Below are 6086 nucleotides of genomic sequence, written 5' to 3' on the forward strand. Positions count from 1 at the left end.
TGAGTGGGCACACTGGGGAGCACGTGAGGCTTCTGTCTGTGTGTCTGTCTATCTGGTATCTCCCTCTTGACTTCCAGCTCTCGTGCTATGCTCTGCTGTGCTAAGTTGATTCAGCCCCTATAGCTCTAGTAGGAACAGGATTTTATATATATCCAGATTCTGTCAACTACTTTATATACTGGTTCTCTTTTTATTTGTCTTGTGTGAAAGATCGCTGATGCTCACTGACTCGTCAACCTGGATTGGAGGAAGTTTTTGGCTAAGGTTCAGCGAGGTCTGGCACAGCCTTTTGAAACCCCAAGACTGAAGTGGACCCCTGGTTCTGCCCCTGAACCATGCACCCTGCCTGCTCTTCCCCCAGGCCTTTCCCCTCCCACTCACTCCCTGATCTGGACTCTCTGGAATCTTCTGCCCCCCACCCAGCCCCTTTGAATGGCAATGGCAATGGGAAGCCCACCCCTTTCTATAGCAGGAGTCCAGGGGCTCCCACTCAGTACCCATCTCTCCACCCTCCTGTCCCTCACTGATCTTTCTTCAGCATCTTCTTTCCAGTTGACCTGTCCACGGATTTCCTTCTCAACAAGTTTCCCTCAAACCTCCTCAACTACCACTCACTGAGCAGTTGGCTGCACTAAGAAATGATGGCTGGTGGGGGACACAAGAGGGATCTGATGTGGTCCCTGCCCTGGAGGGCTTGAAATCCAGTCGGAGAAACAGGTTTGTAGACAACTGACAGCACACAAAGAGCCCTGCAATGACTTCACTTGAACTGGTTCCACGCCAAGGACCGTGATTCTCTCAGCAAAGCAAGTGAGAACAAGGGCAGAGGCTGCAGGCTGAGAAAGCAGAGGGTGCTGCCCACCTGCCCTGGTTGGCCCCAGCACGGTAGCATCTCAGCCTCCAAGCCAGTGACTCTCATGGGGTCAAACCTCATCCCCATCGAAACATTGCTCTCTGTAGCATCTTGCACAGTACTTCTGATGGAGGAAACAGAACAGGCTCTGTCTTGAAAGCAGGACTCCATCTTGGGCCAGACTGTGGACTTTGAGCTATATGCCCAGTATCTATGAAAACGACATACCAACTGGAAAACCAGGCCCCCAGAAGGAAGAGCCCCGGGGCTCTCCATCACCTATATCTGTGTAACCAAATAGAATCATACATTCTATTATGTTTATTGGGGAATGACCACAAGCCTATTGATAATTGTCCAATGTTAAATACCTAGATTTAAGGCATATGAATATCGGGTTGACTATGATTGCATTTTTCTTTTCCTTTGTTCAGATTAGTTTCAGGGAAATTGGGGAGGTGGATTTAGACACATACGCTTCGGGTATATAAGGTTTTCACAAATACTGGCCGGGGTCCTTGGCTAAGAGGAGACTCTGCCTTGGGCCTGCTGGTGTAATAAACTGCACTCCACTATCTGCATTGTCCTTCTGAGTGAGTCCTTTCCCTGAATGCGTGGCTACAACCCTTCTTCTCTACCCAGTCTCAGTATCTTCTCTTCTCTTTTCAGGCTTACGTACCATATTTCTCCTGTGAATTGCCATGCCCTGGGCAACTCTAGGACTTTCACAGAATCTCACTGAACCTCTCCTGCCTCAGGCTTTTGATTTACCCCCAATAGTAATACTAGTAACAGAGCATTGTTTGCTCTGCATTTTGATTCGAATGACTTGTACCTTCCAGTCAGGTGAATTTCTTTACTCTTGGAAGCTAATTCTCTGCTCCCATATTATCTAGTTTTCACATCCAGACATTCTGTGTTTAAGAGTCTGAAAAGTCATATGAACCACTGATTCTTAACTGGGGCTGATTTTGCTCCCCCAGCCCAGAGGACATTTGGCAATGTCTGGGGACATTGTTGGTTGTTAAAACTAGGTGGAAGGGTGCCACATAATTGGGGAGAGACCAGAGGTGTCTCTGAAGTTGGGGGTGGTGGGGCTGCCTCCCATGTGCGTCTGATTGCCCATTACTCCCCAGTCTGCACTGTATCCAGCTTTTTCCATCAATCCTGTGGTCTTTTTAAATTTAATATAAAAAAATTTTTAATTGGAAGATAATTGCTTCACAATATTGTGTTGATTTCTGCTGTACAATAACTGGAATCAGTCACAATTATATATATATATATATATATATATATATATATAGTCACCCTGCTTATTTAACTTCTATGCAGAGTACTTCATGAGAAATGCTGGACTGGAAGAAACACAAGCTGGAATCAAGATTGCTGGGAGAAATATCAATCACCTCAGATATGCAGATGACACCACCCTTATGGCAGAAAGTGAAGAAGAACTAAAAAGCCTCTTGATGAAAGTAAAAGAGGAGAGTGAAAAAGTTGGCTTAAAGCTCAACATTCAGAAAACGAAGATCATGGCATCCGGTCCCATCACTTCATGGGAAGTGGAAACAGTGTCAGACTTTATTTTTGGGGGCTCCGAAATCACTGCAGATGGTGATTGCAGCCATGAAATTAAAAGACGCTTACTCCTTGGAAGAAAAGTTATGACCAACCTAGATAGTATATTCAAAAGCAGAGACATTACTTTGCCAAGTAAGGTCCATCTAGTCAAGGCTATGGTTTTTCCAGTGGTCATGTGTGGATGTGAGAGTTGGACTGTGAAGAAGGCTGAGCGCCGAAGAATGGATGCTTTTGAACTGTGGTGTTGGAGAAGACTCTTGAGAGTCCCTTGGACTGCAAGGAGATCCAGCCAGTCCATTCTGAAGGAGATCAGCCCTGGGATTTCTTTGGAGGGAATGATGCTAAGGCTGAAACTCCAGTACTTTGGCCACCTCATGTGAAGAGTTGACTCATTGGAAAAGACTGTGATGCTGGGAGGGATTGGGGGCAGGAGGAGAAGGGGATGACAGAGAATGAGATGGCTGGATGGCATCACGGACTCGATGGACGTGAGTCTGAGTGAACTCCGGGAGATGGTGATGGACAGGGAGGCCTGGCGTGCTGTGATTCATGGGGCTGCAAAGAGTCAGACACGACTGAGTGACTGAACTGAACTGAACTGATATATATATATATATATATGTTGTCACTGCTTTCTCAATTCATGCTACAGCCCTGTTATCTTAACAGGCACATTTATTGGATATTTAGTTGGAAACATCTATGATTGATGCAGCTGGCTACTAAACTATGTAATCTTCTAGGATAAGGTATTTTGTGAAGTGAAGTGAAGTCGCTCAGTCGTGTCCGACTCTTTGCGACCCCATGGACTGTAGCCTACTAGGCTCCTCTGTCCACCGGATTTAATTCTGCTGTAGCCACGTTTATCTTCTAGTCTACTTTCTGGGTGGTCACGACATGAGGAAGGAACCTCTCCCACAGCCTGTGTTCTTTCTACAAGTGCAGAGTGAAAGGGAAAGTGAGATTATTAATCTTCATTGTGTCATCCATATTGATGAAGTGACAGTTTCTCTTAAAATTTTTAAACAGACTATCATTGCAAGTATCTGAGAGGCGTCAAGTTTGCAAATTTGAAGAAATGTCAATATATATGTTAACACTGTTGTCAAGTACATTCCTTAAGCCTAATTCAATGTACATTTCTATAGCAAATATTTTTTTAATTTATTTTAATATTTTTAATAGCAAATATTTATTTTTAACTTAAAAAAAAGACATTATACAGGACAGGTCCCCGCAACAAAGAATTACCCAGCTTGAAATGTCAATAGGGCTAAGGTTGATAAACCCTGCTCCAGCCAATTTCTAGGTTTACCATGAGTTGCTTGAGCTCCACGAGAGACAGAGGGGGACTTGCCAGCTGGCTAGTCACAGCAAAGACTGAGTTAAAATCCAGTTTTGCTGGCAGTCACTTAGTCATTCCTCTTATAGTTAAATCTTAATTTTGAGTTTCCAAGTCCACATAGTATTACCACATTGCGATTCGCACCTGCTGTGTGTCGACTGTGTCTATGGAGCAGGCAACTTTAGCATAAACACCTGCTCTCCTCTCTCGTACTGGTCACACTCTCTGATCGTCTAAAATGCTGCCATCCTCTTTTCCCCTCAAATCATTAATTTTTCTCAGATCTAAATTCTCATGCTTAGTTTTCTACATTCTTCACTTTTATGTTTCTGTATCCAACAGCAATTGACTAAACAACTTGAATGTCCCCGAACCACAGCAAGAATGCACATGTGAGCGTGAAACAGATTTTCTTGTGCTAAGGAAATATTATACAGACATGCAAAATCAATATTTACCTTACAAAAGTCTGTCTCCCACTTGACTCAGCACCTCAGTGCCAAGTTCACGTGTGTTTATAAGCTCTTGTTACAGTTGATGGACTGACTCCTCCTCTTAAAGGGGCAGAGTCCTGTTAAGGAAAAGCCACTCCCGTGGTATTCAGGCCACTGGTTCCATGCTAGATTAAAAAGGAAAAAGGCAAATTGTCCTCTTATCAGGATACACCTTGTTAATAACTTCTTTTCAAGATCCACAATTAAAGATTAAACACAATATTTCAAGTTGATTGTATCCTCTTGCCAGTCGATGAAGGATGGCCTTTGGAGAAAACTTATTTGTCTTGAACTGGCTTTCATGAATTGGGGACAGGCACTAAAGCAGATGATAAAATCTACTGTGGGGACACCAAGGGGCTGAGATCATGAAAGCTCACATGGACCTCTGCCATACTCTTTACCCTGAGTTGCAGATAAATATAGGACACCCAATTAGATATGAACTTCAGACACTTAATAAGTAATTTTTTCATATAAGTACATCCGAAACATTGTATGACATAGGTTCATGCTTAGTCGTGTCCGACTCTTTGCTACCCTATGGACTGTACCTTCCAGGCTCCTCTGTCCCTGGAGTTTTCAAGGCAAAAATACTGGAGTGGGTTGCCATTCCATCCTCCAGGGGATCTTCCTGACCCAGGGATTGAAACTGAATCTCCTGTAGAGAGTTACAGGTGAATTCTCTACAATCTGAGCCACGATGGTGGTCTCCAAAAGAAAAAAATGTCCGCGTCTAAATACCTGGAACCTCTGGATGAGACGGAATTTGGAGAAAGAGTCTTTGTATATGCAATTAAGGAACCTGAGGTGAGACTATCCTGGATTATATAGATAGGCCCAAACCCAACAACAAGCGTGCTTACAGCAGAAGAGAAAATACATAGACACACACATATGGGTGATATGAAGATGGAGGCAGAGATGGAAGTGATGTGGCCATGAGTCATGGAAAGGAAGGATGCAAAAAGCCACCAGAAGCCGGAAGAGGCAGGGAAGACTTCTCCCAAGAGTGTCCAGAGGCAATGCAGTATCTTAACTTTGGCTTCAGGCCTCCAAAAGTGTGGGAGAATTCATCATGTTGTTTGAAGCCCCCCAGTTATAGTAAGTTGATACAGCAACCATAGAAAACCAACACACAGACCTGTTTACTTCCCCACAGCACAGGGTTACTGTGCAGCAAATCTTATACAACTCATGATGGCATCCATCCCACTATAATTTATATCTTTTATACTTAAAGTTCATTCATTTCATTAAATGTTCAGCATTCTAATTTTCCCAGTGTCTCATAAAGACTTATGTGCAGTTGGTTTATTTGCATTAAGATCAAAGCAAAGTCTGTCCATAGAATTGGAGTGATATGAACATCTTGGTCTTGAAGACTTGGATGAATGAATAGAGCTGTCAGGCAGATGAGAGTGGGTGGGGACTGTGAGGCATTCCCACAGCCCAGACCCCTGGGCCATGGAGGTGTGTGTGGAGGTACAACCATCCATGGTGGAGCCCTGGGGTTACACAGGGCTGGGCCCCCATCAGGAGCTCACAGATGCTGAGGGAAGCCAGTGGCCTTCAGGGGGTTTACTGGGCTCTGGGGGAAGCAAAGAGGTGCGTCCAGGTCTCCCCAGGGAGCACAGAGCTCAGTCTGGCCACCGGGGTGGAGCTGGCCTGGGAGGGAACAAAGGTGCCCAGGCAGGGAGCAGGCCACCCCCACTGGCACTCAGGGGGTGAGGAGGGAAGGCAAGAGGGCACCCCATGGGCGGCAGCAGGAGTCACTGAGGGAGGTAAAACAGGGTGGTGATTCTCAGGT

At 44.9% G+C, this 6086-nt stretch overlaps 1 long non-coding RNA gene across 1 annotated transcript; it reads right to left on the bottom strand.

Annotated features, from left to right (window-relative positions):
- Positions 1 to 3094: 3094 nt before the first annotated feature.
- Positions 3095 to 4673, bottom strand: LOC120859599. The gene is made up of 2 exons (XR_005720117.1): positions 4241 to 4673; positions 3095 to 3370 (listed from the first exon to the last, which is right to left on the bottom strand). It is a non-coding gene; the product is annotated as an uncharacterized LOC120859599 (long non-coding RNA).
- Between the last annotated feature and the right edge of the window lie 1413 nt (positions 4674 to 6086).

Source organism: Oryx dammah, unplaced genomic scaffold (genome assembly GCF_014754425.2).
Source record: "Oryx dammah isolate SB20612 unplaced genomic scaffold, SCBI_Odam_1.1 HiC_scaffold_1850, whole genome shotgun sequence".
Taxonomy (NCBI): domain Eukaryota; kingdom Metazoa; phylum Chordata; class Mammalia; order Artiodactyla; family Bovidae; genus Oryx; species Oryx dammah.